Here is an 8,999-nt window from a genome sequence, read left to right as displayed (position 1 = left end):
GCATCCTGTTCTGTTTTCTCCGCCTACCTAAGGGTTGGCCTATGAAATGGGCCTAGGCAGTTTCTTTATTAATAAGAAATCATTCCCACATCAGTTTTCTCTTCACTCTGTGGGACAAAATAATAGGCATGATACATATTTTTAGTTTCTGTTTCTCCTATGTTCCCTCTTCTATGAGGCTGGCAATTTGAGTCTCTGAAATTATCCAAATTGCAATGCTAGTTTCAGAGTAGGTAGTCTAGGATACTCGGGGCTGTTATATCACTTCATTGTTTTCTAAATTGATCCTTAAGTCAATAGGTAGCTTATTTGGACAACAATATACAACTTTTGATAATTTGGGAAATTTTATCCACTCATATCAAAAATGCTGTATGAAAATTCGCAAAGTTGCTGAATACAGAATGACTCTCTCTTTGTATGAACAACGGGATTCATTAGAAAGAGTTAGGGCTGTAGTTGTGCTAATCCCATGGTATGGGAGAATGCTCTTATATACTCTATGGATTTGTAATGTGTTTTAGTTTAATAAAATGCTGATTGGCCAATAGCCAGAAAAATAGGAAGTTTAGGAAGGGCAATCAGACTAGGATAATTGTGGGAAGAGAACAAGCAGAGATGGAGACACCAGCCTGACACAGAGGAAGCAAGATGAGAATGCCTTATTGAGGAAAGGTACCAAGCCACATGGCTAAATATAGATTAAAGTTATGGGTTAGATTAAGTTGTAAGAGATAATAATAAGCCAGAGCTGTAGGCCAAACAGTTGATAATTAACATAAGCCTCTGGTTGTTTCTTTGGCACTGAATGGCTGCAGAACCAGGAAGGACAGAAATGTCTGTCTACAAATGGCACTCAAACATTTGCCAAGAATTTCCACATAAAGCCTGAGAAAGCTTTAAAACAAAAATGATTCTAGACACTCTGGTTCACTCTCTTTCCGCCGCCATCTTAGTTCCACGTTCTCCGCTCAAAATGCCTGTTGAAGCCACAGAAACCATCACTGGCACAGAGCAGGAGCTGCCCCAGCCCCAGGCTGAGACAGGGTCAGGAACAGAATCTGACAGCTGTGAATCAGTAGCAGAGCTCGAGGAACAAGACTCCACACAGACAGCCACACAACAAGTCCAGTGGCAGCAGCAGCTGAAATCGATGAAGAACCAGTCAGTAAAGCAGAGCAGGGCCGGAGTGAAAAGAAAGCATGGAGGGCTATGTCCAAACTGGGGCTTTGGCAGGTTACAGGTGTTACTAGACTCACTATCCAGACATCTAAAAATATCCTCTTCGTCATTACCAAACCAGATGTCTACAAGACCACAGCTTCAGACACCTACCTCATATTTGGAGAAGCCAAGATTGAAGATTTGTCTCAGCAAGCACAGTTAGAAGCTGCTGAGAAGTTCAAAGTTTAAGATGAAGCTGTTTCAAACATTCAAGAAAATACTCAGACTCGGACAGTACAAGAAGAGAGTGAGGAGGAAGAGGTTGATGAAGCAGGTATGGAAGTTAAGGACATAGAATTGGTCGTGTTACAGGCAAATGTATCCACAACAAAAGCAGTGAGCCCTGAAAAACAACAGTAATGATATTGTAAATTCTATTATGGAATTAACACTGCAACTATTTGACAGCGAGGATACTCTCTATCCCCTCCCCATTTTTTGGTGTTTCAAAAGTGGAACTACAGCTTGGTTTGGATTTTGAACTGTTTTTATCACTAATAAAGTTATGGCTTCTGATTGGATGAAAAAATGATTCTAGAAAGACAGGAACAGCATCAAGCAAAGCTTGAAGGCAACCATCATTACTCCAGTAGGCTCTGCTTGCTGGTGGATTGCAGAGGAATGGCTCCTTTAAGAGAGGCTGCCTGACTCAGTGTTAGTCACAGACCCTCACAGCACTTCTAAGAGGCTCTTCCACCAAACACTGAAATGGTGTTTATGGGCAGCCACCATCAGGTTTCTTTTTTTTTTTTTTTTGAGCCTGTCCTGGAACTAGCTCTTGTAGACCAGGCTGGTTTCGAACTCACAGAGATCTGCCTGCCTCTGCCTCCCAAGTGCTGGGATTAAAGGCATGTGCCACCACCACCCGGCTCACCATCAGGTTTCTTGGTGGTGGCATGGACCTGAAACTTCATAGTTGTCGTAATAAGTCTGGTTCCCACCAGTATCTGCATCATGAAGCTAGAATCTCAAATAGCTAAGGAATGAGGTGGAGCCAGCTACCAAAGTTGCAGCTCTAAGGTAGGCATATCACTTAGCAAATTAAAGCCACATGTACTCAGAAAAAGATCAGGATATATAGTAAAGACAGACTTAGATTAAAAAATAAACCTCTAAGTGGCTTACAGGGTGTTTAAAAATATATGTAGAATTGGGAAAGAAAAAAAAGGATAGAGAATACCTTTCAAAAAATATAGTAGTCCAGTATGGTGGCACACACCTTTAATCTCAGCACTTGGGAGGTAGAGGGAGGTGGCCAGAGAGTTCAAGCCCAGTCAGGTCTACAGCAGAGTGAGATAAAGGACAGCCAATGATATACAGAAAAACCCTGTCTCAAAAAAACAAAAATTAAAAATATAATTAAAGATATAGAATTTTAAAAAAGACACATAAAAATGTAAAAAACACAGAGAATTGGGTTACTTTATGTTACTGTCTTGTCTTTGAATTGTTTGATTGCTGAGGAAGGAGCAACAGCTGCTACAAGGCAATTGGGTATAAGTGATGATGGATTAATCCAACCTATATGTTTCAAAAATATCTCAACTTCAAAATTTAAGTCAAAAGGTATGTTCCTTTGGAAAGGGTTCTGATTTCATTTCTACAGCAAATGAGAAGCTGTGGGTTCATTCTGGGTTAAGAAAAACCATGTTTGATCAAGCAAGACCCCTCTTAAAAATCTTGCATAGGAGTGGAGACTCAGATGATCCAACATTTTAGGGCAACTACCTTGCAGTTACCTCTGAGTTCCACATCCAGAACAGCTTCAAGACTGCTGGCTGAATACAGCTTCACAGAATAGTCCAGTCAGGATTTGAATATTACCTTAAATTTTTGCTTTGGGTCTTCATAAGATTACCAACACACCAAAACAGCAGGAAGTAGTCTAGGAAACGAAGCCCACACAATCCAAAAATAGATTATGAATATTTCTTTTGTTTAGCATGTTGGTTACAAATTGTTATGGATAATAGTCAGGAAAACACTAAACAAAGGAAATTAGACTCAGGATTATTTCTTTGAAAAGAGAAAAGGGGGTAATGATGTGGAATAATGCTCTTGCACACTTTAAAGATTTGCTGTTCTTATTGGTTGAATATAAACCTGAGTGTCCAGTAACCAGGCAGGAAGTATAGTTGGGACTATCAGACTAGGAGAATTCTGGAGAGAAAAAAGTCAGAAACTCAGCTGTAATCTGACTCAGAGAAAGGAAATTAAAAATGCCTTACATGGAAAAGGTACCAGGTCACATGGCTAAACATAGATATGTTTTATGAATTAATTTTAGTTGTAAGGGTTAGAAACAAGCCTAAGGAATAGGCCCCAGTGTTTATCATTACTATAAGTCTTTGTGTGCTTCTTTGGGACTGAAAGACTGTGGGGATAGGTGGGACAGAACCTCCTGTCTACAATATCTCACTGGCTACCTATAAAGTGGAAGTCAACGAATTCAGTACATGTTCAGTTCAGCAGGTGAGACCTGCAGGTTATTCTTTAGTCTATGTTGGCATTATGAAGAATTCTCTAATGCCAGTGAAGGAATGGACTTGCGGCAAGATGAGAGCAAGCAGACAAAGAGCAACAGCTTCTATCTTCCATGTATTTTCACAGGATTCCAGAAGGCAAAAGGTGTGCCCCAATTTAAGGTGTGTGCACTAGCCTCAAGATATGAATTAAAGGTGTGTGTTTTACATTCTTGGGGTCCAGGTTAAATGTTTGTCTCTTTCTACCTTCAAAGGCTGCATTTGAAGTGATCTATTTACCTCAACTTAAGCATAACATTACTCATAGTTGTGCCCTCCATTGTAGGATTTTAGTTGATTCCTTCTCTGGTCAAGTAGGAAACCATGAGTATTCATAACAAGTGCATTTTGCTTACTGGGTTCAATCTTCCATAAATAAAGGAATGATGCCCATTCCCACACAGCTGTTATTACTCTTACTATATTGTTGTAAGAATATTTTTCGTAAGCTTGGTGGGGTAGCACATACATTTAATGCCAGCACATGGGAGGCAGAGGATGGTGGATCTCTGTGAGTTTGAGGTCAGCCTGGTCTAAAGAGTAAGTTCTAGGACTGGCTACATAGCTACTTAGAAACCGTGTCTCTCCCCCCAAACACACATGCAAAAGAATTCCTTCCAAAACAATAAAATGATTAAGGTTGAAGTGTTTTTTTTTTTTGCTCTGTCAGGGGCCTCAGTGTTCACAACATGAAGGTTCAGGTGGAAGAATTTATATATGGTGGCAGGAAGCAGAGATAGGCAGGACTCTGAATGTGGCTGTCTTCTTTCCTTCCTTTTATTCCATCCAGACTCACAGACCCCAGGATGGCACTGCCAAATCTCATTGGTGGTTTTCCTCTCCTACTCAGTTAATCCTCCCTGTACAATCTTCTGGATCCACTTAGGGGTGTGCTCTGAGAAAATACTAAATACTTCTCCTTTCCGTCATGCAGACGCCAAGACTCAGCTTCTCAATACCTCCTAATTTTCATCCTCACTGGTGTGTGCTGTTGTCTTTAAACTTTGAACTTCCATGCTTACTATGCTGGGCCTTAGACATGAGAGAGTATTCTGGTTTCCAAAGTATGCAGAATATATTCAACAGTTACTGGTTTGGAGACAGTTCCCCTTAGACTGTGATCTGTAAACTGTTCCTTACATCTATCATCTCTCTCCAGATTAACATATCTGAATGGACACACTAAGCCTCAAGGACATGAAAATATCTTCAGTGGTTCAATCTACTCAGTAATCGCCAGTCCATCTCTCCTGAAAATCAGCCTCCAATGCTGCTCATCTCTAAAGACAGGATAATTCAATCAATTGGTTTTGATCTCTGAATTTTTGGGTTTTTCGTATAGGAACCTTTTCCAGGTGGCTAGTTAGTAGCATCAGTGACTCTTCCGTATATGGGTTTAGGGACAGGGAGTCAGGTATCCTTTCCCTCCAATGTGTCATTTAAAACAAAGTTAGACAGTCAATGCTGGACTCCTCATTTGCAAAACATAAGCTTTGCATTGCTATTTCATTGCTCTCCTGAGTATGCTCCTGAAGAGGGGAGCAGCTTCCTATGGGGGAACTTAGACCGCACTGGGGCTCAAGTAGAATATTTGTTCATGTACAGTATCACTCGGGGAATGTGGCAGGTGGGCTTTTATTTCAGGTAGATGGTTCTCTGGAGGACCTGGCACAGCCAAAAGGATTCAGGTCCCCATCAGGAAGAGGCATGGGTCTAAATCAACAGGATTGTCTACATACCAGAGAAAGTCTTGGTGATTACAGCAAAACAAACTGAATGAAACAAATAGAAAGGCATATAAACAGACACAAATATAAACACACATTCTGAGAGAGAGAGAGACAGATACAGAGACAGAGATACAGAGAGAATGAGACAGAGAGACAGAGAGAGAGAGAGAATCAGGTATCAGGTTGCTGGCTCAATCCTGGTCTGCCAGTGTCCTGGGACTGGATTGGCTCCAGGGACTGGATTGCCTCCTGGCTTGTGTTCCCTTAAACCTTGCTTCCTCAGGCCCCCTTTTGAAAAATACAAAGTTTTAATCTGGAATTAGTGCCAGAAGACACATACCTTTAATCCAGATCTCGAGACAGGAAGACACACCCTAAACTGTGCCACACCCTCTGCTGTTAGCATAAAAGGAGAGGCAAGGAGGCAGCAGCTGCCCTTTGCTGCTTGCCATAGCCTCGCAGCAAGTCCTTTCCTTCACTGGCAGTAGAGAATCATCTTTGGAATTCCAGCATAAACTAAGGAATAGCCAACACGTAAGACATCTGAACAGAGTAAGTACTGGGTTCTTGCACTTTTCTGTCACAGTTAGCATTTGTGGGATTCGTAGGACTACAACTCTAAGTCATTCTAATGAATCACTCTCTTTCATACAAAGAGAGCCATTCTATGTGTTCTGTTCCTTTAGAGATTAACAGTACAGTTTTTGATATAAGAGTGTATAAAACATTCCAAATTATCAAAAGTAGTGTGTAATTGTCAAAACTAATGACCTTCTTACTTAATATTTAATCTAGAAAAGATGGAGTGATGTAAGAAAGAATCCCTAGTACTCTAGACTGTCTTCATTGAATCTCATAGGGTAATATGTATAGAATTTCCGAAAGACCAAAGTTTTTAACCTCATAGAAGAGGGAACAGATGGAAAAACAGAAACTAAAAATCTAAAATAAATCTTTTATAAAAATCTAAAATAAAATAATAATTGTGACCCAAGATTGAAGAAGAAAACAATCCTGTTTTTCTTTGGCTCCAGGTAAACCTTCACACTCCCAGCAGCAGATATGTCAGGAGACCTGGCGGCTGAGAGCAGAGGCTACACACAGATCACAGTCAAGAGATTCTCGTACAGATGGACAATCAGCAACTTCTCTTTTTGCTTGGAGGGAAACTTGGGCAATCACATTGCAAGCCCCACTTTCTCACCAGGAGCCACTGACAAACAGAAATGGATCATGAAACTATACCTCAATGGGAACAATGAGGAAGGCAGAGGTTACCTGTCAGTTTTCCTAGTGCTGCACAGCTCTCCAAAGAGCCCTGTGTGGGCAAAGGTACAGTTTGGGATCATAAATGCCAAAGGAGAGGAATTCCGAATCATGAACAATCAAAGTGTTCTCAGGTTCAACCAAAATGATGGCTGGGGTATCGTAAAGTTCATTCGTCGAGATTTCCTTTTTTCCACTCCATGTTTGCTTCTCCCAGATGACAAACTCACACTCTGCTGTGAGGTGAGCGTGGTTCAGGACTGCATCAGCATCTCTGAACAGAACATGCAGCCAGGGATTGACATTCCAAGGTGCACACTGGTAGATGATCTAGGAGAGCTATGGGAGAATTCCTGCTTCACAGACTGCTGCCTGGTGGTAGCAGACCAGGAAATCCGGGCTCACAAGGCCATCTTAGCTGCTCGCTCTCCAGTTTTCAGAGCCATGTTTGAACATGACATGGAGGAGAGCAGAACGAATCGCATTGAAATTCATGACCTACAACCTGAAGTCTTCAAGGCAATGATGGACTTCATTTACACCGGTAAGGAACCAGATCTCCACAGCACGGCAGATGCTGTGCTGGCAGCTGCTGACAAGTATGGCCTGGAGCGTTTGAAGCTTATGTGTGAGAAGGTCCTCTGCAGGGACCTCTCTGTGGAGAACGCTGCCCACACCCTCTTACTGGCTGGCCTCCACAGCTCAGTGCAGTTGAAATCTCGGGCAATGGATTTCATTACAGCTTATGCTTCTGAGGTTTTTCAGACCTCGAGCTGGAAGACAGTGGTCCACTCCTATCCCCACTTGGTGGTTGAAGTATGCACCTCTCGGTTTCCTGCGAATGGTCTTTTCCTGGATCACCCCCTCAAATGCCTGAAGCGATCTTAGGACTCTGTGGGCTGTGACCTACATGTGCCTTCAGAAGAAACAGTCATTATTGTTACTAATGACACCTGTTTAGATTGTGGGCTCTGAGGCACATTTACAATGAATTTGGGGAAACACAGCTGCTAGGCTTGGCTTCAACACCTCTGTAAACAAGTGAAGGACAGGTAGGGGGAGGAGCAGCACTGGACTCTGGTATACTCTATGCTACTTCTACCCTGTTCTTAGACTGCTTTGATTTTTGCCCAATCAGATGGAAACTGGGATTCAGGGTTTTGCTGATCCCAAGCTCATTCCAGTAAGGTTTCTTTGCACAAAACTCTCTGCATTGGATGAGCAGACCATATGATCAAGGGCTCTGAACAAAGGAAAGAATAAACATGAATTTTTATTAAAAAGAAGGGATAGAAAAATGAAGACACGTTCCCTCCAAGCTCAGCATGTGCGAGCTGGAGAGATGATGACTCAGTTGACAACAGCAATAGTTATTTCTGCAGGGGACCCATGATCACTTCCCAGCACACATGCAGGACTTTACAACCATCTCTAACTTGGGCTACAGAGGTTCTGAGTTCCTGTTCCATGGGCACAGACATCTCAGTAGACAAAACATTACCCAAATAATATATAAAATGAGTAAAATATTTAAAATCAGTTTTTGGGTTCTAGCAGTGTTCCTGTTTGGTTAAGCCCATTTGAGTCCCTCCAACTCTGCTGAGCTGTGGATGTTTGGCCCAGTCCTCACTGCCACATAGGACACAAGCCCTCAGTTCTCTTCCCTGGCACTGACAATGGCAGAGTGGATAACGGCCCATCATGCCCTTGTGAAAAGTGAGACATGGAGGTCTAAGGGGAAAAAGACAATAGCACCTGGCAGTGTGTTGATTGACTCGGCTTTGAAAAATAACATTTATTGGTTCTAAAAAAAGAGATGGGATTGATTCATTAAGAATTCAAACTTTCTCTTCCTGAACTTAGGTTCTGTTGTTAGATATTGGGAATATGAGTTTTTATTCTTCTCTGATTTCTATCTCCTTCTATAGTGGTATATTATTTGGGTTTTAATAAAGAAAGTTTGCCTGAAGGTCAGAGGGCAAAGCAGCCATACTATTCAGTTATACAGGCCAGGGACTGGTGGCACACACCTTTAATCCCAGGAATCAAGAGACAATCAAGAGAGATCTCTATTCCTTCAAAACCATGCTGGACTTCTTTAGATTGACTCTGACTTAAAAGAGAAACAAAGCTCACACAAAAGTGATCACAACACCTGGTATCACACACCTTTAATTATAGCACTAGGGAGGTTGAGGCAGGAGTTATATGGCTGTCTGGAGAAAAGCATTTAGTGGGAAAGAGAGGAACTCAGTGG

The 8,999-nt window shown here is 41.8% G+C and overlaps 3 pseudogenes; 2 read left to right on the top strand and 1 right to left on the bottom strand.

Annotated features, from left to right (window-relative positions):
* The window catches only part of LOC113458366, a 4,466-nt pseudogene extending 3,777 nt beyond the window's left edge, over window positions 1-689 (bottom strand).
* A 287-nt stretch (window positions 690-976) lies between these two features.
* On the top strand, window positions 977-1,705 carry LOC106143723 (annotated as a pseudogene).
* Window positions 1,706-6,538: 4,833 nt separating this feature from the next.
* LOC101981425 lies at window positions 6,539-7,630 on the top strand (annotated as a pseudogene).
* The last annotated feature ends 1,369 nt before the right edge of the window (window positions 7,631-8,999 follow it).

This window comes from Microtus ochrogaster, unplaced genomic scaffold, assembly GCF_000317375.1.
Source record: "Microtus ochrogaster isolate Prairie Vole_2 unplaced genomic scaffold, MicOch1.0 UNK16, whole genome shotgun sequence".
NCBI classification, from domain to species: domain Eukaryota; kingdom Metazoa; phylum Chordata; class Mammalia; order Rodentia; family Cricetidae; genus Microtus; species Microtus ochrogaster.
Note: the sequence above shows the minus strand (reverse complement) of the source record. Positions and strands in the feature narration are given on the sequence as shown.